General features: G+C 47.9%; 1 protein-coding gene across 2 annotated transcripts in view; it reads left to right on the plus strand.

Annotated features, from left to right (window-relative positions):
• Positions 1-23,002, plus strand: part of PIGP (phosphatidylinositol glycan anchor biosynthesis class P) — a 47,245-nt gene that overhangs the window by 2,268 nt on the left and 21,975 nt on the right. The window contains exon 3 of one of the 2 annotated variants that reach the window (XM_088443156.1): positions 5,147-5,199. The exons of the other annotated variant lie outside the window; for it this stretch is intronic. The gene's annotated coding sequence lies outside the window, so the exon portion shown is untranslated. The remainder of the gene's footprint in view (positions 1-5,146; positions 5,200-23,002) is intronic. 2 annotated transcript variants of the gene reach the window in all.

The raw sequence follows: 23,002 nt of genomic DNA on the forward strand, positions 1-23,002 counted from the left end.
TGAGGGCATAAATGAGCTTTTAGTAGCTTCCAGGGCGAGGAAGGGCCAGATTCTCCAAATATAGGTAGAAAGTGGCAGGATTGTGAAAGACGTTATGTAGGGGAGAAGGAAAGGGCAGAATTAATGGCGACACTTAGATATTGGATTGGGGAGAGAGTGGGAGTTAAACAACTTGGCCGGGGGGAAAATGACTCTGGGGGCGATTCAATTGTTTAGCCGGCTGCTATTTTTTTTAAGGCACCGTTTTTGTGATAGCCGCCGGCGCTGGTATTTCTAGGAAATGTGCGAGAAACCCGTGGTTAGGGTGCCCTAACCAGGACTTTAGACAGGTTTCGCTGTTTTACACGTGAAGATGGCGATAATTAATGAGCGTCCAGAACAATTGAATTGCAAAACTGGGCACTCATTAATTATCACAACAATTAAATCACCATCCTATGAGTTCAGTTTTTCCATATGTAATTTCAGGAAGCATTGCTCCACCCAGAAAGAGATGGATGATAGACAGGAGGTGGCATGGAGATGATAGAGGGTCTGGGGAACAGAGATATATTTGGGTATCGTTGGTATAGAGCTGGCAGTGAAGACCAAAGGGACAGATAAGCTCGCCGGCGGAAGACGTGTAGAGGGAGAAGAGAAGGAGGCCAGGGATAGAACCTCGGAGGACCGCGATGGAGAGGGGAGGTGGAATTGGGTGTAAATGCCAAGCTGGAACAGTTGGATAAGTAGGAGGAGAATCATGATGCCTACTATAGATGGGAGTCTATACATACATAGGTGGGTGAGGATTGGACACATAGGGAGCGTTTTTATTATGAGTTGCGTTTCAAACCCGCTGCCACGTGTTCCGTGCTTTCTGCTACTGGATTTAAATGGGCAGTACTATTAAATACAAAACATGACTGGTTTTGTATGTAATAATATTGCCCCTTTAAATACAGCATCCAAAACCACCAAAGAGTCGGCAGCTTTGAAAAGAGATGCATAGTAAATTTACCCTATAGGGCTGAGATTTACTAAACTCTCTGAATAGGGAAAGTGGAAGTGTTTCACGTAGCAACCAATCAGTTCTAGCTTTCATGTACATTTAAGGAAATGGCAGCCAGAGTCTGGTTGCTAGGGGTTACACTTCCTCTTTTCCTTTCTAGAACACCTTATACAGTGCCTTGCAAAAGTATTCACCCCCCTCCTCCCTTTGCATTTTTCATGTTTTGTTGCCTCAAAACCTGGAATTAAAATGGATTGTATGAAGGTGTGCATCATTTCATTCACAGAACATGCCTACAAGTTTGTAGTTGTGTTTTGTTTTTTTTTATATTGTGATTCAAACAACATTTAGGACAACATAACAGAAAACTTCAGCGTACATAACTATTCACCCCCCTAAAGTCGGTACTTTGTCGAGCCACCTTTTGCGGCAATTACAACTGCAAGTCGCTTTGGATAAGCCTCTATGAGCTTGCCACATCTTGCCCCTGGGATTTTTGCCCATTCCTCAAGGCAAAACTGCTCCAGCTCCTTCATGTTGGATGGTTTCCGCTTGTGAACAGCAATCTTCAAGTCTGACCACAGATTCCCAATTGGATTGAGATCTAGGCTTTGACTAGGCCATTCCAACACATTTAAATGTTTCCCCTTAAACCACTCGAGTGTTGCTTTAGCAGTATGCTTCGGGTCATTGCCCTGCTGGAAGGTGAACCTCCGTCCCAGTCTCAAATCGCAGGCAGACTGTAACCGGTTTTGCTTAAGAATATCCCTGTATTTAGCACCATCCTTCTTTCCCTCGACTCGAATCAGTTTCCCAGTCCCTGCTGCTGATAAACATCCCCACAGCATGATGCTGCCACCACCATGTTTCACTGTGGGGATGGTGTTCTTGGGGTGATGGGATGTGTTGGGTTTGCGCCAGACATAGCGTTTTCCTTGGTGGCCGAAAAGTTACATTTTAGTCTCATCTGACCAGAGCACCTTCCTCCATACATTTGGGGAGTCGCCCACATGCCTTTTGGCAAACTCAAATCGTGTCTTCTTATTTTTATCACTAAGTAATGGCTTTTTTCTGGCCACTCTTCCATAAAGCCCAGCTCTATGGAGTGTACGGCTTATTGTGGTCACATACACAGATACACCAGTCTCTGCTGTGGAACTCTGCAGCTCCTTCAGGGTTACCTTTGGTCTCTGTGCGCTATACGTTTATGATGCCGGCGGTCACAATGCCGACCGCCGGCATCTAGACTACAGAATCCTGGCGAGGGTTAACTAACCTACGCCGGGAGACCGGCACCTGGCATCCCGATCGAAGGGATGCCGAGCACGGACAATCGCAGGGGGGGGGAGTTAGGTTTAGGGCTCCCGGGGGAGAACTTAGGGTTAGGCACCCCCCCCCGGAAGGTTAGGTTTAGGCTATGGGGAGGGAGGGTTAGGGTTAGGCACCCCCGGGGGGACTTCAGTTTAGGCGGCGGGGAAAGGGGGGATTAGGGTTAGGCACAGGGGGGGAGGTTAGGGTTAGGCACCCTAAAGGAGGGCTAGGGGGTAGAGTTAGGTTAGTAAGTACTTACCTTCTAGACGATCGGGATTTCCTCCCATGTCGGGCTGGCGCTGGCGGGATTTGAACCTCCGGCCATGCGGCCGGCGGTGTATCATACAGGATCCCTCTGTGCTGCCTCTCGGATTAATGCCCTCCTTGCCCGGTCTTTGGTGGGCGGCCCTCTCTTGGCAGGTTTGTTGTGGTACCATGTTCCTTTGATGGATTTGATGGTGCTCTGGGGGATCATCAAAGATTTGAATATTTTTTTTATAACCCAGCCCAGAATTGTACTTCTCAACAACTTTGTCCCTGACTTGTTTGGAGAGCTCCTTGGTCTTCACTGACAGATCATGTGACACTTAGATGTCACACAGGTGGACTTCATTTCACTAATTATGTGACTTCTGAAGGTAATTGGTCTCATTTCACTTCATCAAATTAGACTATTTTGTGCAGATCCATCTCATAAAATTCAGATTAAAAAAATAAAATAAATTACAGGTTGTAATGTAACAAAAAAGATAAAAAGCCAAGGGGGTGAATACTTTTGCAAGGCACTGTAAATGTACCCCATAGGCTGAAGACTTGGGCACAGGGAGGAATTCTAATTTTATTTAAGTAATTTAGAAGTTTGCTCATTTATAGTCTCACACACACTCTTGTGAAAAATTAATATATCTGGACTTAATTAATAATCATATAGTCTTCACCATGGACGGGATACGTCAACTGCAAACAGTACCCACTGATAACACACACCTGATGGAAATGCACACATGAGCCTGGAGCTGAAATTCATGAAGGGCCTATTGTGTGTCGCTGTTGGGGGTGTGACAAGTGCAGTAGCGGTGTGACTGGCGATGTAGGGTCGTGACCAGTGTTGTGTAGGTGATGTTTACATAGGGGTGTGCCCTGTGCTGTGGGTATGTTTAGTACCATGGAAGGTGTTGCTGGCGCCTACCTTCAACCTGGAAATCCGCCAGTCTCCGTCCTTCCCTTAAAACACCACCCTCAAAAAAAAAAATATATATATATATATATATATATATATATATATTTATATTATAGAAAAATCGTATCCTCCAATAGGTGTTGGATGAAGGCACTCACTTAAAAGAATTTTTCATTTTATTAAGTCATAATAAATAAAGAAATCCAATTTAATGTCAGACACCACTCCATTTGTGTCGACGTTTCGATCTAATGATAGACCTTTATCAAGACAAGTGTCTGTAACAATACATCACACATAGACATCATAAGACCCGTGAACTCAATAATTATAGTTGACCCTCACAACAGGAAAGTCACTGAAAATCGATCTCTGTATCAACAGGGTTCAGGTTAATCGTAATGCCCGCATATATCACGTTGCCCAATAATGACGATCACCTCTATGAACGCTGTTCCACTCATACAAGCTGTCAGCGCAGATGACGCTGTCCGATCATCACGAACACCATATATATATAGTGAAAATATGGATGGCACTCGGAGTCTCCACAGCAGAAATAATGCACCAACGCAGTCTAAAATAAAGCCAACGTTTCAGGGGAATTAGCCCTTTTATCAAGACATAACAACATATTGAATACAAACAACAGATATATATATATATATATATATATATATATATACCTGAGTGATACACCCGACATGTACAAAATGATCCACGCAGTCCCGGCTGAGACCCGATGGCGTCATTGGCGTGCGACACACCGGCGGTTTCGGGATCTCTCTGGGGGCAGCTCCTTATACATTATCTCGCTGACATTTGTTATGTTACAGGCTCACATTGTCAGACAGCGTCCTCATCACCATGGCTATGCTCATGTCACTAAACCACGCCCCCAGAGAGATCCCGACCGCCGGCACGTTGCACGCCAATGACATCATTGGGTCTCAGTCGGGACTGCGTGGATCATTTATATTAGACTGCGTTGGTGCATTATTTCTGCTGTGGAGACTCCGAGTGCCATCTATATTATCACTCTCATATATCTATCCATGGGAAAGGCCCCGGAGCAGGCTGTCTATTATTCATCTTTTGAGTGCCGGACATTTTCTGCATTTATTTCAATGCTCTCAGCATTTTATCCTGTGCTGTGAGCATTGAAACGTCGATTTCTAGCCATTGCTCTTTGTAACCTGATTGTAGTATCTCTTATTGGGGGAGTGCCACCGCTATTGCTTTGTACCTGTCATTTGCGGAGGGCACCCATCATAACAGGAAAGTGGAAGAGTGCCAAAAGTATATGTGTGTATGTATATATTAAGGGGGGGGCAACAGGGGTGGTCGTCCCTGGGTCCCCACACATAGAGGGGCCCCCACTAGCAGCGGTGCAGCCAGGTGGCTTTGCCCGCCGCTAGTGTAGTGTAGACCGCGCAGTAAGCGCGGCCACACTACACAGTGACATACACAGAGCCGCCAGCGGCAGCTGTGTGTTTGTTACAGCAGCTGATGAGAGTCACACAGACTCTCATTGGCTGCTGCTTCAACGGAGGGAGCCGGCTGGACGGCTGGAGATCACTTATGAGTTCCGTCTTCCGGCGCCCCCCCCCCCCCCCGGGTGATGATCAGAGTGACGTCATGACGCTGACGTCTCTCCCATACTGCAGGAGAAGAGGAGCCGGGGCGGACAGCGGCGGTCGTGTCAGGAGCGGGGATTCAGGTAAGTTGTGCTTTGGGGGTTTTTTTGTGTGTGTAAGGGGCACTACAAAGGGGGGGCCGCTTAATGGGGGCAATTCATAGGACAACTACTGGTGACACTGAATATGGGTGGGCTACTACAGGGGGCAGTGTATAGGGAGGACTACTTCTGGGGGCAATGCATAAGGGGGGACTACTGGGGGCACTATATAAGGGGCACTGCATGGGGGGACCACTACTGGGTCTGGGGGCACTATATAAGGGGCACTGTATATGGGGACCACTATTGGGGAGTTATATAAGGGGCACTGCATAGGAGGACCACTATTGGGTCTGGGGGCACAACTGGGGGCACTGTATAGGGGGACCACTACTGGAGGCACTGCATAAGGGGCATTACTTCAGGGGACGGTGGTATATAGGGACCCCCAGAAGTTTGTTGCCCAGGGGCCCCTACAGACCTTAATCCGGCCCTGCACACACACACACACACACACACATATATATACATGTATATATACACACATACATATACTTAGACAAATATATACACACATACATATACTTAGACAAATAAATATATATATATATATATATATATACATACATAAATACTCAGGGCTCGGGGCCACACTGACCTCTGGGAAGTTAATCTGGACATGCTGGGCTGCCTTCCCTCCTGATTCCTGTGCAAAGCGACAGGATGGTGAACACTGGTCACGTCTTTAGAGCACAGCAGGACGGTCAGGGGGCGAAGCTTCGAATGCGGCAGGGCGGAGCTTCTGATCTGGGTGGGGCTTCGGTCGGCCGGTCCACCCGCCGAGGGGAAGGGAGGGGAGGTGGCCAAAGGGGTTGGGAATGGGCTAAGCTTAGGAGAGCTTTGACTACAAGTGGCTGGGGGGGGGGGGTGAGGGAGCGCTGGGCTGGTGATGACAGAAAAAAAATATTTTTCCTGTCTGCACTGCAGCCTGTGTATGCTGTGGGCCTATTTTCAATGGGAGGCCTGGAGCTGTAGCTCCACCCGCCCCATTGTTAATCCGGCCCTGTGCAAATGGCATAATAAAAGCCTACAGCCTTCTCTCTGCATTGTTACCTGAGGGGAATCCAATCGGATCCCTCCCAGTGTCCCCAGCGGCTTGCACATGCACAGAAGGACTCTCCGATTATAAAGTCTTTATATCGCAAAGGACGGCTCTTATCGGGAAAGCTGTCCTTCGCCATTTTATTAAAAATTGTACAAGCTTACGGCATTCTAAACAGGTTTGGTATAAAAGATCAACAGCCAATAGGTCGACAACAGATGGTTGACATACAGTAGGCCGCCAGGGTAAAAAGGTCGACAGTCTTAAATGATCGACACACAAATGGTCGTCACAAACAAAAACAAAAAGTCAACTCATTGATTTATTTTTAACTAAGCCTAACCCACCCCCTGGTGCCTAATTCTAGCCCTCCTCCTAGTGCTTAAACTTAACCCTAGCCTAACTCTCCCCCTAGTGCTTAACGCTAACAGTCTCCTCAGGCAACCTGACCTTAACCCACCCCCAAGTGCCTAACCATAAAAATGTTAGAAAGAAAAACTTATAAAACACGTTGACCATTTTCGTGTCAGCCTTTTAACACTGTCGGCCTTTTGTCAGTCGACCGTTTATCCCTGTCGACCATCTGGTGTCGGCCTATTGACTGTCGACCTTCTCACTGTCAATCATACATCTGGATACCATTGTAAACACCGCTCTGCTTGCGATCAGTGGCAGGAATGTGATGCATCCCGCCCCATGTCCTAAAACTGGATCATCTATTCTCATGAGACCTATAAGCCCTAACAGATATTACTTATAGCAGGGACACAGAATTGCCAACGGCCAGACAAATGACCTAAACGATCCTGATAACACCAGGCGCGAGATGCATCAAATGCAAAAAATGTGGTCAAACCTTACACAACGCAGATTTCGGTGGTTTGACCACATTCCCCGAATTATTGTTCTTCTTTATGTCTATAGTGCCACAAGGGTACCACAGCGCCTTGCAAAGTACAAAAACAATTGAGCAGAATAAGAGAACAGAGACGTACAGTACAAGACCATGCAGGACATGTACATGGTATATAAACATTGCTGCAACAGCGGTCATAGGTCCTGATTTGGGTATTTGAGTAACATAGATCAAGTAACTGTGAATCTGGACAAACCATGTTGCAATGCAAGAACTGCAAATACATATTTTTTCTTTTTCAGGGTCCATATGGTCTACAGGATCTACCTTGGGCAGAGGCGTCACTTACCTCTGTGACACCCGGTGCGGCAGGACTGAAGTGCTTTGTGCGCCGTAGGTGGGGGGTGGGGCTTTGCAAAAGAGGTGTGGCTTTGTCTGCAAAGCCACGCCCCCTATGTGTGCCGATCCGGGAGTCGTTAATGCCTCCCGTTCTCGGCACACAGTGGGCTTCTCCAGCGCTCCTGCAGCTGCTGGGGCAGCCCACAATCTCTCCCCTTCCTCTCTCCATGTCACGGTGACACCATCTGATGGGGTGACACCAAAATAGCAGAGCAGCTCTGCTATTTTGGTGTCACCCAGTGCGGCCCGCACCCCCCTAGTGACGGGGGTATGTAGTGGAAATGATCCATTGCAACAAAAAGCTTCCAGCTTTAAAGCTCCCAGCATGCATCGGTCCCTCCTCCCTATATACCCAGCCACAGTCATTCAGGTTTTTTTTTGTTGGTGTGCGGCAAGTGTCCAGACGCACCTGTTATACAGCGGGACTGCCCAGGCAGTCCCAGGTTTTTTTCTTTTATGATTTATTTAGTTTCTGAACTACCGAGTTCAGCAGTACCAGGTGCCGTTAAAGACGCTGGTACTGCAACTCCTACTACCTCCGCCGGCACCAAAACACCAGTACCGCTATATGCCCTGAGGTTCTCGGCGGGCCTCAGTGTGGCTTAGGTAGCGCCTGTGCTGAGGTCTGGACTGCATGTCAGGCACGGAGATGACAGGTAAGTGAGCAGCAGTCCTAGCATCCGGTGTAGGAGACACATCGGGTGCAGCTGCGGGTGAAGGCCTCGTATGACATGTCCTCACTAAGGCGGCCGTGTCCTTATCGTCTGTCGCCGGGACGGGTAGTAGACGCACTAGAGCATACTAGTAAGCGTCTACTACTATGAGTCCAGCGTACCCGTGCCGTCAAAAATCACTTGAGGGCGCTACTGGATTCTCTGGGATAGAGGATTCTTCTACCAGAAGACAAGATCGTGGCACTACTGTTTCGTGTGCACAGTCCTCTCTGCAAGCAAAGAGTGTCAGTACACTTGGCAGTGCAGGTGCTCGGCTCCATGATATTCACATTCGACATGGTGGCTTATGCCCAGTTCCACTCCAGGTCCCTGCAGAATTGGATTCGGGCTTATTGGGAAGCTCCGTATCATCGGATAAAGTCTCAGATGATCCGCATCTTGCCGGAGGTTTGGCTCTCCCTCGCTTGGTGGCTGGAGACGACTCATTTAAACATGACTTGTCCGTTATGGGTCCCGGATTGGGTACTCCTCACCATAGATGCAAGCATGCGAGGATGGGGAGCAATGACAGGTCATCACACCTTTCAAAGAAGGTGGACAGTTCAGGAAAGGCTCCTACCAATAACTAGCTTGGAGCTTCGGGCAGTACACAGAGCGCTCATACTGGCGCAGGACCTCCTACAAGGCAGGCCTGTCCAGGTTCAGTCTGACAATGCAACAGCAGTGGCCTACCTCAATCATCAGGGAGGCACACGAAGTCTGGCAGCCATGAAGGAAGTGGCAGAAATTCTGCTGTGGGCAGAATGCCTTCTTCTGGCAATCTCTGCAATATTTATCCCAGGTGTTCTCAACTGGGAAGCGGTCTTCCTAAGTCACCAGGACATACACGCTGGACAATGGGCTCTTCATCCGAATGTCTTTCAACTCCTGGTGGACAAGTGGGGAGTACCAGACGTAGACCTCTTGGCTTCACGTCACAATCACAAAGTCCCCAGAACAAGGGACCCCTCAGCTGCCTTCGTGGACGCTCTGGCGGTGAGATGGTATTTCAGATTGTAGGAAACAGGTATGCCAATCTCCCTCCTCCCAAGGGTCATCAGAAAGATCAAGCAGGAAGGCGGAAGGATAATACTAATAGCCCCTGTCTGGCCCAGGAGGCATTGGTTCTCCGACCTGACATGTCTATCCATAGACAGTCCACTTCCACTGCCTCTACGGCCAGATTTGATAGTGCAGGGTCCCTGCCTATATAAGGATTTACCTCTGCTGGCTTTGACGGCATGGCTATTGAGTCTGCCTTCCTCAAGGCCAAGGGTTTTTCGGCCTCTGTGATTCAGACGATGCTGAGGGCAAGGAAGCCTGCTTCCGCCTGCATCTATCACAGAATTTGGCATTCATTTTTTCTTTGGTGTTCTCACAGAAAATGTGACCCAAAGATTTTCTAGGTCACAGGAATACTTGCTTATCTTCCGGCGGGATTAGATTTAGGTCTTCGTCTGGCTACCTTGAGAGTTCAGGTTTCAGCATTGTCAGTTTTGTTCCAATACAGAATTGCCCCGGATGTTAGAACATTGTTGCAGGGGGTTCTCCGGCTGCAACCTCCATTTGTCCCTCCTGTGGCACCGTGGGATTTGACTTTTTGGTTCTCAGGGCATTGCAGACGGCTCATTTTGAACCTTTGGATACGGTGGAAGTAAGATGGTTGACAGCGAAGACACTTTTTGTCCTCTATTGGCTTGTAGAGTTTCTGACTTGGCAGCTCTGTCATGTCGCTGTCCATATTTGATTTTCCATCAAAATAGAGCTGTCCTCCGTACTAAGGCGGGTTACCTTCCAAAGGTTTCCTGTTTCCATATAAATGAGGAGACCTGTCTACAGGTGTCTCTTCCCTGGGTATGGTTCGAGCCCTTCGTATTTACGTGGATCGTACCAGCTCCATCAGGAAATCAGATTCGCTCTTTGTGTTATATGGGTTTCACAAACGAGACTGGCCAGCAAACAAGCAGACTTTGGCTCGCTGGCTGCGTACGACTATTTCTCAGGTCTATACACAGGCTGGTCTCCCTGTCCCAAACAAGGTGGCAGCACATTCTACTCGATCTGTGAAACCATTGTGGGCGGTTAGACATGGCGCCTCAGCTGAACAGCTGTGCAAGGCAGCCACTTGGTCTTCCGTCACTCCTTTTATCAATTTCTATGAATTTGATACTTTCGCCTCCCAGGATGCTTCCTTTGGGCGGCGGATTCTCCTCTCTGCACAGGAGCGTCCCCAAGGTAGATCCTGTGGACCCTATGGACCCACAGAAGAAAATTAGAGTTCTGGTATAACATACCGCAGTTAACGCTTTCTTTTTTTTTTTCTTCAAGGTCCATAGTGTCCACAGGGCACCCTCCCTGAATCACCTGGCCTCAGTTGGGATCTGTTCTTTTGCTTTTTACGTATCACTGATTCCCTCTTCGTATGTAGTGTTTTTTGTGTGCGATGTACTTCCTTCTCCACTTGCCGTTAGGCTTGTTTACAAACTGAATGCCTGTGGCTGGGGGCGGGGTATATAGGGAGGAGGACCGATGCATGCTGGGAGCTTTAAAGCTGGAAGCTGTTTGGTGCAATGGATCGTTTCCACTACATACCCCAAGGTAGATCCTGTGGACCCTATGGACCTCGAAGAAAAAGTGTTAACTGAGGCATGTTATACCATAATTTTGTTTTGCTTGCGGGGTAAATATTGGGTGATTTTTGCATTTAACCCACAAAAGCCAGGCAGCTTCAATTTACACAGCAGTTCATATTTCAGTTTGGACATGCCCCTCCCAAATCTAAATCTCTCTGCACATTTTGAATCTGCCCCGCCTGCACTGCAACATGGTATTACCAAGATTCATAGTTACTTGCTCTTTCTTACTCTATTCCCAAATCTGGATCAGCCCCATAACCCTCAAATAAGTAGTATGGTGGCAGAAGTCAAAGGTTAGGTGCCGAAGGTAATAGTAAGGGAACGAAAAGCACATTGGGGAGGAGGGCCCTGCTTGTGAGAGCTTTCATTCTAAAGGGTAGTGGTAGACAGACAGGGGTGACACTGATGGGATAGATAGTGTGAATGGGACAGAGGGCCTGATTCAGACCCACACGCGAGCGCTGAGCACTCGCAAGTGGGTCAATGTTGGCCCAGTGCGCATGCGCACGATGGAGCCGGCTCAGTCGAGCGCATGCGCGAGACACGGATAGCGACGGGCAAACCGTCGCTCTGAGACTCGTACCAAAGGGGGCGTGCTGTGGATGTTGAGTGACAGCACGCCCCCTTTGGTGGGCGTGCCGGGGGCGTGGCTGCCCAGATGGAGGCGTTCCCATGGGAACGCCTACTGTCTGGGGCCGGCCCCACTGACATCAGTGTTTGAGCCGAAAGCACTCTAGGGCTTGCGGCAACGAGACCCTACCACAAGGGTCTTGTCGCAAGCCCGATGGTCGCGAAGGTTTTGACCATCGCGACCATCTTCCTGGCCGCTCGCTATAGCTGTGGGTGGTCACCCACAGCTATACGAGCGGCCAGGAGGCCGCTCTAAAAATCAAGAAGGACGGCCCTGATTCAGAGCAAGCGCTCTGTCCGAGCGTCCGGCTCTGAATCAGGGCCAGAGAGTTAGGATGAGAGCTGGAAGGGTTTTGAGAGCCCATTTGAAGTTTTGCAAAGAGGTGGAGAGTTTAACAAGGAGAGGGAGAGAGTTCCAGAGGTAGGGAGCAGCACGTGCAAAATCTTGGAGGTGGTTGTGGGAAGAAGTATTAAGTCGGCAGGACAGATGGCATGCATTAGCGGAGCGAAGAGAGAGGACCGGAGTGTAAAGGGAGATGCAGTCAGAGATATAAATAGGAGAGGTTTTGGTGAGGGCTTTGTAGGTGAGTGTGAGAAGCTTGAATTGGATTATAAAGGGGAATTGGAGCCAGTGGAGGGCTTGTAGGAGAGGGAAGGCAGATATGGAACGTTTGGAAGATGAGACAGCAGCATTGAAGACAGATTGGAGTGGAGAGAGGTGGGAGTCAGGGAGGCCAGATAGGAAGAGGTTACAGTAGTCCTATCTGGAGATGACCAGTGAGTGTATGAGGGTCTTAGTTCCCGGATCAGACCCTTTCTCACCCAGGATGCTACTGTTTATGAGATGGAAACGGCAGAACTGTGAAAGTTGCTGAATGTGAGGAAGTAGTCAAGGATAGCTCCAAGACAACGCACTTGGGGGCTAGACAAGATGGTTGTGCCATCAATAGATAATGAAATTGTGAGTAGTGAGGTTATGCGGGAGGGTGGGAAGATGATCATTTCCGTCTTAGATGTATTAAGTTTAAGAAAGCGATGGGGCATCCAGGAAAGGATAGCAGAGAGACAGTTAGAAATACGAGTGAGGATAGAACAGGAGAGGTCAGGGGAGGAAAGGTAGATCTGAGTATCATCAGCATAGAGATGATATTGGAGGTCAAAAGAGCTGATGAGCTGACCTAAAGAGGACGTATAGAGGATGAATAGGAGAGGTCCAAGAACAGAACCTTGGGGGACAGCAACCAGTCAGATTCTAACTATTATCTTCTAGAAGGTGCTAGATGAATGGTAAGTACACTCTCTGATTGGTTGCTATGGGCAACATCTCCACTTCTAAAAACCCGCACTTTAGTATATATACTGCCCCCCCCCCCCACACACACACTGTTAATGGAAGTGCGGGGGATGTAGAGTCATGAGAGGAGACAGAGAAGGATGGGTCAGAGAAGTAGGAGGACGGCCAGGAGAGGGCAGTGTCATGTAGACCAAGAGAGTGAAGGATTTGCAGGAGGAGCGGGTGGTCTACAGAGTCAAAAGCAAGAGAAGGTCGAGAAGAATGAGCAGAGAGTAATATCCCTGGGACTTTGTAGCAAAACTTTCCAGAGCTTAGACACGATAGGCAATGGTCTAATTGAAGCCTATGGGCTTCTTTCAGCTTAATTCACTGAGAGGGAGCCAATCAGATCGGCTGATACACATCACTGTACACAGGACACACTGATAACACACACCTGATGCACACTGATCACTATACACAGGTCACACTGATATCACACACCTTATACACACTGATTACTATACAAAGGTCACACTGATATCACACACCTTATGCACACTGATTACTATACACGTCACTGTAGACAGGACACAGATATCACACATCTGATACACACTGATCACTATACACAGATCACACTGATTACCCACTGATCACTATACACAGGTCACATTGATATGACACACCTTATACACACTGATCACTATACACAGGACACACTGATATCACACACCTGATACACACTGATCACTATACACAGGACACACTGATCACTATACACATCACTGTACACAGGACACAGTAATATCACACATCTGCTACACACTGATCACTATACACAGGTCACACTGATATCACACATCTGATACACACTGATCACTATACACAGGACACACTGATATTACACACCTGATACACACTGATTCCTATACAAAGGTAACACTGATATCATACATCTGATACACACTGATCACTATACACAGGTCACACTAATATCACACGCCTGATACACACTGATCATCACTATACACATCACTGTACACAAGTCACACTGATATCACACATCTGATACACACTGATCACTATACACATCACTATACACAGGACACACTGATATCACACACCTGATACACACTGATCATCACTATACACAGGACACGCTGATATCACACACCTGATGCACACTGATCACTATACACAGGTCACACAGATATCACACATCTTATACACACTGATCACTACACATCACTGTACACAGGTCACACTGATATCACACACCTGATACACACTGATCACTATACACATCACTATATACAGGTTACACTGATATCACACACCTTATACACACTGATCACTATACACAGGTCACACTGATATCACACACCTGATGCACACTGATCACTACACATCACTGTATACAGGTTACACTGATATCACATCACTGTACACAGGACACAGTGATATCATGCATCTATTACACACTGATCACTATACACAGGTCACACTGATAACACACACCTGATACACACTTATCACTATACACAGGACACACTGATATCACACACCTGATGCACACTGATCACTATACACAGGTTACACCGATATCACACACCTGATACACACTGATCACTATACACAGGACACACTGATATCACACACCTTATACACACTGATCACTATACACAGGACACACTGATATCACACACCTGATGCACACTGATCACTATACACAGGTCACACTGATATCACACACCTGATGCACACTGATCACTACACATCACTGTATACAGGTTACACTGATATCACATCACTGTACACAGGACACAGTGATATCATGCATCTATTACACACTGATCACTATACACAGGTCACACTGATAACACACACCTGATACACACTTATCACTATACACAGGACACACTGATATCACACACCTGATGCACACTGATCACTATACACAGGTTACACCGATATCACACACCTGATACACACTGATCACTATACACAGGACACACTGATATCACACACCTTATACACACTGATCACTATACACAGGACACACTGATATCACACACCTGATGCACACTGATCACTATACACAGGTCACACAGATATCACACATCTTATACACACTGATCACTACACATCACTGTACACAGGTCACACTGATATCACACACCTGATACACACTGATCACTATACACAGGACACACTGATATCACACACCTGATACACACTGATCACTATACCCAGGTCACACTGATCTCACACATCTGATACACACTGATCACTATACACAGGTCACACTCAGTAGCGGCTCCAGGCACGGGCAAGCAGGTCCGTCGCCCGGAGCGCCACTGTTTCCGGAGGACGCAGGAAACGCCCACCTCCCTCCCAGCGCTGTAGGATATATTTAAGCTCACGGGGAGGGAGCGGAGGAGGGAAGGGGCGGCAACACAGAACGGCGCTGAGCGCAGCCTAGCGCCGGCCCTGGTCACACTGATATCACACACCTGATACACACTGATCACTATACACAGGACACACTGATATCACACACCTGATACACACTGATCACTATACACAGGTCACACTGATATCACACACTTGATACACACTGATCACCATACACAGGTCACACTGATATCACACATCTGATACACACTGATCACTATACACAGGTCACACTGATATCACACACCTGATGCACACTGATCACTACACATCACTGTACACAGGTTACACTGATATCACACACCTGATACACACTGATCACTATACACATCACTATATACAGGTTACACTGATATCACACACCTTATACACACTGATCACTATACACAGGTCACACTGATATCACACACCTGATGCACACTGATCACTACACATCACTGTATACAGGTTACACTGATATCACATCACTGTACACAGTGATATCATGCATCTATTACACACTGATCACTATACACAGGTCACACTGATATCACACACCTGATACACATTGATCACTATACCCAGGTCACACTGATATCACACACCTGATGCACACTGATCACTATACACAGGTTACACCGATTACCAGCAGCGGCTAATGCCCTTTTACCTGACGGGGCCTGCTGCTGCTGCTGGTCTGGTCATGGTCGGCCAGGACCCGGTGCTTTCTCAATGAATCTGGTAGACGTCAGGACCGGTGCATGAGCAGTGGTGGCTCTGCGCATAACATGGCTTCTGGGGACTGCATTTGTTGCAGCCCCTGAAGCCCTGTAGGGCTGCCTGAAAGGCAGAGCTATTTGCAGCCCGAACTGGCAGTCCCTAGGGAAGGAGACACCTGTCCTTTTGCGTGACTGGCAGGTGGCGCTTTACAAAGGGAAGCCACCTCCAGTCACAGTGAAGTCAGTACAGTCATGGACAGCAACTGGCTCACTGAAGTAACAGAGTTTACTGTGGGGGCTGCAGCCAATGGGTAAAATCCGCCTCTGCTGATTACTATACACAGGTCACACTAATATCACACACCTGATACTCTTACAGGAATCACTATTCTTCTATATCCCCATGCACTAAGGGGAGTGATGGAACTTCCAGCTGCATCCCCCACAGGCAGACAGTGCTCACAGGAACTTCCCTACGTGTACCATGCAAAGAATACATGACCCTCCCCCCTCACTGATTGGCTGAGCATCTCACATTGAGTGACAGACCTGCCAGGGAACACCAGATACTTCTCTTAGCCCTGTGACATCACTGCCGCCCCCCACCTCTGATTGGACAGACTGCAAACCCAGGAAAAGTGCAGCCTGCATCAGTAACTAGAGAGGTGCGGATGTGGAACAGGGTTTGTAATAAAAAATCTACATTAAAAAGATAGACAATGTCTAGATAGATCCCATATGGTAGACAGGGACAAAAGGTCGACATGGATGAAGATAGACAGGTACAAAAGGTTGAACCCTATTTTTAACCCTAAAGACCCCCATACATGGCATGATATACGTGCCAATACGACAGATCGGCATGATATCGTACCTGATATCGTGCTACACGCTCCCGTGGGGTCGGACGAAGCATCCCCAGGTCTTCCTGCAAAACCATCTGACCTGGGATGCGATGTACGATCTCATTCAGATGAAGGAGGGGGAAGCCGGCATATCATGCGGTCTGCGGGGACTGCACGATTGCCGACGGTGACAGCACGATCCGTCTGACGACGGATCGGCAGTCGCCCTACACGCTGCATTGCAACGTGTATTGCCACCTTTACCCTCCCCTTGGTGCCTAACCCTCCCTCCTGGTGCCTATCTCTAACCATCGGGGTGAGTGCCTAACCGTCCCTCCTAGAGTCTAACCTTAACCCTCCGATATGTCCCTTACCGTCCCTCCTAGAGCCTAACCTTAACTCTCCGATATGTCCCTTACCGTCCCTCCTAGAGCCTAACCTTAACCCTCCGATATGTCCCTAACCGTCCCTCCTAGAGCCTAACCTTAACCCTCCGATATGTCCCTAACCGTCCCTCCTAGAGCCTAACCTTAACCCTCCGATATGTCCCTTACCGTCCCTCCTAGAGCCTAACTCTAACCCTCCGATAGGTGCCTAACCCTTAAATAAAATTTGTTGACCATTTTTGTGTCAACCATTTCCATGCCGACCTTTTGTCCCTGTCTACCGTTTGGTATCTATCTAGATATTGTCAACTTTTTTAGTGTAGATCTATTGATTGGAACCCACAGAACACGCCCCTCTTTCGAGATATGGACTCTGCAGGCTCTTTTTCTTAATTTAAAAAAATAAAAGTTTAATACATCAAGCGGTATAGGCAGGCCCCTTGAGCTGCCGAGCACTAGGCGGCCGCCTGTATCGCCTAGCGGGTAATTCCTCCCTTCTAAACGCCGCTATGCTTGCGATCAGTGGCGGGATGCATCGCATGCAAAATTATGTTGAGGTGATTTTTATTTTTTTTCATATGCAGGAACGGGACGTTCTTTGTACACACTACAAATGATGCCTTTCTGACGGGACCGGCATAGTATGTGCAGCATCCGCTATACCGGGAGCCTGTCCAACGGGTGTTAGACCGACCATTGGACCCTGGTGCTGCGCACATACTACAAAATTATCTGCCTTATCTGACATATATAGCTATATCAGGCCGAGAATCCCATCGTGTGTACCCAGCTTTAGTCATTATTTATACAACACAAAATAAGCCAACATGAGGAAGTACATCTGAAAAAGTAAGTACAGCTCAAATGGGCAGAATTTATTAGCTACGAGTCCCATACTGTGAAGTTCCACTTAAACGATCTGCATAAATCGTGTGAACCTTAAATAGCTTGATCAATTCAGTTACAAACTTTGTTGTCGGCATTGCACTTTAATTTCACAGTGTGTGAACTAAGGGCCTGATTCAGACCCACTCGCAAGCGGGTCGATGGTGGCCCAGTGCGGAATGCGCATGCGCGAGCCCCTTCACTCGCTCCAGAACGCGCAACAAAACGGGGCGGCTGTCGATTTTGATTGACAGCTCGCCCCATTTTGTAGGCGGGTAGGGGTCCAGAAGGAACGCCTGCCGTTTGTGGGCGGCCCTACTGACATCACTAGTGATGACAAGGGTCTCCTCGCAATGCCGATGGTCGCGATAAGTGCGACCATCGCCAGGCCGCACGGACAATCTGTGGGTGGTCACCCACAGCTGTGCGAGCGGCCTGTAGGCCGAAATTTAAAAAAAAATAGGGACACCCTGATTCAGAGCGAGCGCACGCAAATAGCATGCACCTCTGAATCAGTCCCCAAGTGAAGTATATGCAATGTAGGTTCATAATCCTGAACCCTCCCATAAAGTATCATATAAGGACAGTGTAGGGGGCTGTTAGTGGCCATAAGGAATCTGTTAGTGGCTATACGCACAGTGTAGGAGGCTGTTAGTGGCCATAAGGACAGTGTAGGGGATGGTTAGTGGCCATAAGAACAGTGTAGGCGGCTGTTTGTGGCCATAAGGACAGTGTAGGGGGTGGTTAGTGGCCATAAGAACAGTGTAGGAGGCTGTTAGTGGCCCTCATTCAGAGCCGCTCGTAAGCGGCAGTACGCTCGTTCCGAGCGATATTTGCACATCCGCGCATGCGTACGGTTTTTAGTACGCATGCGCGAACCAGTCAGTGCGGCCGAAAATCGTTTGTTCGCTATATAGCGAGTGCCTGCTAATTTGAGTGACAGAATGAGGCGTATGTGGGTGGTAACAGGGGAAGGTGCTTGAAAAGGGGGAGTGGAGATCAGAACGCAGGCGTGCTTAAAGGTCAAAGCGGGCGTTTTATGGGTGTGCATAATTAATACAGCAGCGTCATTCACCACGTCACTGGGTTATTTTATAGTCAGAACTGCTCGCAATATTGTGGTTGAAAAAACCAACCACAAGAATAGCGAGCAGTTCATACGCTGTTCGATGTACTCGATTAATCTAATAAATAGCGGACATGACGTATGATGCGAGCGGCCAGGGGGCGTTTTTATCAAATAAACGAGCGTATGTTTTGCTCGCTCGTTCAGACATGGAGGCGGCAACAGACCGCAAAGAGCGAACGGTTCATTTGAATAGCCACCCCCTTTTTATGAACGAGCGAGCGTTAATTGCGAGCGGCTCTGAATGAGGGCCAGTGGCCATAAGGACAGTGTAGGGGGTGGTTAGTGGCCATAAGAACAGTGTAGGTGGCTGTTTGTGACCATAAGGACAGTGTAGGAGGCTGTTAGTGGCCATAAGCACAGTGTAGTAGGCTGTTAGTGGCCATAAGCACAGTGTAGGAGGCTGTTAGTGGCCATAATCACAGTGTAGGAGGCTGTTAGTGGCCATAAGTACAGTGTAGGAGGGTGTTAGTTGCCATAGGGACAGTGTAGGAGGCTGTTAGTGGCCATATGGACAGTGTAGGAGGCTGTTAGTGGCCATAAGGAAAGTGTAGGAGGGTGTTAGTGGCCATAGGACAGTTTAGGAGGCTGTTAGTGGCCATAGGGACAGTGTAGGAGGCTGTTAGTGGCCATAAGAACAGTGTAGGAGGCTGTTAGTGGCCATAGGGACAGTGTAGGAGGCTGTTAGTGGCCATAAGGACAGCGTAGGAGGCTGTTAGTGGCCATAAGGACAGTGTAGGGGGTGGTTAGTCGTCATAATCATAGTATATCAGGCCGGATGGAATATCGGCATCCAGCAGGTGCATTTCAGCAAATAAAAGTGTAGAGTGTTGTGAGGTGCATTTAATTGTATTGTGATTTAGAAGTGCCTATATACAGGTAGTCAAATATTGGGGAAGATTTGTAACTCTCATCTGTATGTTCAAATACCCATTTCCCATGAGTACAATAATCAACATACACGTCCCCCATCAATACACCCATCTATGCTTGTCGGAGAAAATGACCTGTATTTACTCGCTCTATTTTACAATTTAAACACCTCTAAATACATTATTGCCCATTGGGAGGGTAAGCGCTGTCTCCTGACATTTTTACTGTACAATAAGAGTTTTTTCATAGATATCACCGACACTGGAGGTGAGAACTAAAAGCCGCAATTTCTCCCTCTGAAACCCACATTCATTTTACATGCTTGTTCTTGCTGAGGCATTAATCTACCTTTTCTAGATCTACACAAATCAGGATTCCGCGTGTAGTTATTCATAATAAAGTCTGGGGGCTCATCGGTGGCTTTTTACTTCTGGTTTAAACCCATTGATCGTCGATGGTCAATCCTAGCCTAGGTTCACTCATTCCCAGCAGATGCTACCCTCATCATCATCATCATCATCATCATCGCTTATTTACGGAGGGGCTGCACAATCGTACCCAGTGTCACTAGGGATTGAACTGCAGAATGTTGGCTCAGCTCGCGGAACGTGCAACCAGCTGTTTGTATGTGCCCACTACACTTAGGGCAGCACAGATGGTGTAATGCTTAGCATTGCTACCTCGCAGTACTGAGGTCATGGGTTAATTTCCCATTACAGCCCTAACTGTGTGGAGTTTATATATTTTCCCTGTGCTTGCGTGAGTTTCCTCCGGGTGCTCCAGTTTTCTCACACACACCAAAAATATACTGGTAGGTTAATTGTCTCCCAACAAAATTAACCCTAGTGTGTATGTGTGTGAGCATGTGATAGGGAACACAGGGGTCTATTTACTAAACAGTGTTAGGAGAAGTGAAAAGTGATAAGGTGCCAGCCAATCAGATCCTAACTGCCATCTCATAGGCTATGTTTGAAAAAATGACAGTTGGGAGCTGATTGGCTGGAACCTTATCACTTTTCACTTCTCCTTAGTAAATAGACCCACAGATTGTAACCTCACTGGGGCAGGGATTGATGTGAATGGCCAAATATTCTCTCTGCATAGCGCTGCGGAATATGTGTGTGCTGTACAAATAACCGGTAATAAATAAATAAATAGAGGGTAAAATCTCCTTTTCTACCATTCTGCTCTTGTCTGTCTTCTTCTGAAGTAAAAGTGAGAAAGGTGAGGGGTTTATATAGGCCATTAGGAGGCTCTAGGGGCCCTGGCTCTGAGTGATGTTATCAGCCCTGCAGCTAGATGAATGATGTCAGTGGGTCAGGCAGCAGTGAGTGGTGAGGAGGAGATAGTAATCCCTTCCCCTCAGCTAGTGTCACTGTGAAATATTGGGAATACACATCTTTTGTCCTACAGCAATGTCCTGCTCCACTTTATTGACCCCTGAGCTTGGGAAAATATGTCTCCCAGTTTGCTGTCATTTATAAGAGGTCGCCAGTTCAAACGCACGTGACCTCTGCGAGATAGTAAGGTCCTCCCGAGCTTCAGAAAGTCATAAAGGGATGACCTTGCCAAAATGGTTGCCTCACCTCTGTATTAGGTTCATGGTTTCTGTATTTTCTGCAAATGTAAAGCGTTTTGGGTCCTAATCGGGAAATAAAATTATTATTACAGCACTATTCTGAGAATATTTCAGTCACTGACATCAGTCCCTGCCCCAGTGAAGCTTATAATCTGTATTCCCTCCCACATGTACATACACACAGGGCCTGATTCAGAGCCGCTCGCGCTCGATGTTATCCCACTGCGCATGCGCCGCGTCCGGCGTGCGCATGCGCGAGCCCTGTCCAGCGACTGCAGCTCAGTCGCTACGGGGCTCGCTACAAGATGGGGCGGCTGTCCGTGGTGAGTGACAGCTCACCCCATGTTGTAGGCGGGGTGGGGGGGTGGCTGCACAAACGCAGGCCGTTGATTTCACTTGGCCTTGCGGTAGCAGAGACCCTACCACAGGATCTGGTCGCAAGCCCGATGGTCGCGACGGCTTCCTGCCCGCTCGCACATGCTGTGGGAGGTCTCCCACAGCTTTGCGAGCGGACAAAGGAAAAAACAAAAATAACAAGCTCGCAGACCCAGCGGTGCTGCGTTTATATACATCACAGCCAGGTTTAGCTGAGCCTTCAACAATTCAATAGACCAATGTGCAGACTGTAATATGTGAAGGCCGTGATTCTATTACAAAATTGTGGCTAGTCTTGCTGTCCTGCACATGCTGCTGTCTGTGTGGAGTTGCTCTGTGTCCTGCATGGGTTCCCCCCTTCTGGTGTTGCACTGTCCTCCCTCCACCCACAGTTACCGGTCGGCTGCTTGGCCTGGGTGTGCATGCACATGACATCTAGGAGAGTGGGGCTGGCCAGTTCAGGGGTAGGTCACCGCAGCCCTATCTAAACTGCAGGAGGTGGTGAGTTACTGATGTCCCACTCAGGGAACAGAAACAAACACTTCATTTTCCCATTGCCTCCAGACCTGCTTTCAGCAGCTACAAGGGACAGTGGTGTTCCAGCCCTGGCTCCCTCACAGATCATATTCCTTCAGGTGAACATGACAGAGGTTGAACGGAGTTCAACTGCTATGGATAAGGCATGTACATCATCTGTACAAATTGCTATAATATCACTTGTTCGGCTATAAATTCATGTCAGGTGCCAAATCAGACGAGGTATAAAAGGCTGCAATTTACAATGGGAGTGATGGTGATGAAAACTGCTTTGAAATCCTGTGGGACATGCTTATTTTATTTTGAAAAAAATAAAAATAATTATCATTAATGGGACTGTTATACAAATGCGGAAACACTAGTTTCCTCACAATGGTGTATCTATAATGGGTGCACACTGGCCCCTGGGTCCAGGCTCACGCCGCACTGCCTGCACCCATATATAGTTATACTTACCTCTCCGCAATCTCCAGAG

This window comes from Taudactylus pleione, unplaced genomic scaffold (assembly GCF_031769625.1).
Source record: "Taudactylus pleione unplaced genomic scaffold, aTauple2 ptg000327l, whole genome shotgun sequence".
NCBI lineage: Eukaryota > Metazoa > Chordata > Amphibia > Anura > Myobatrachidae > Taudactylus > Taudactylus pleione.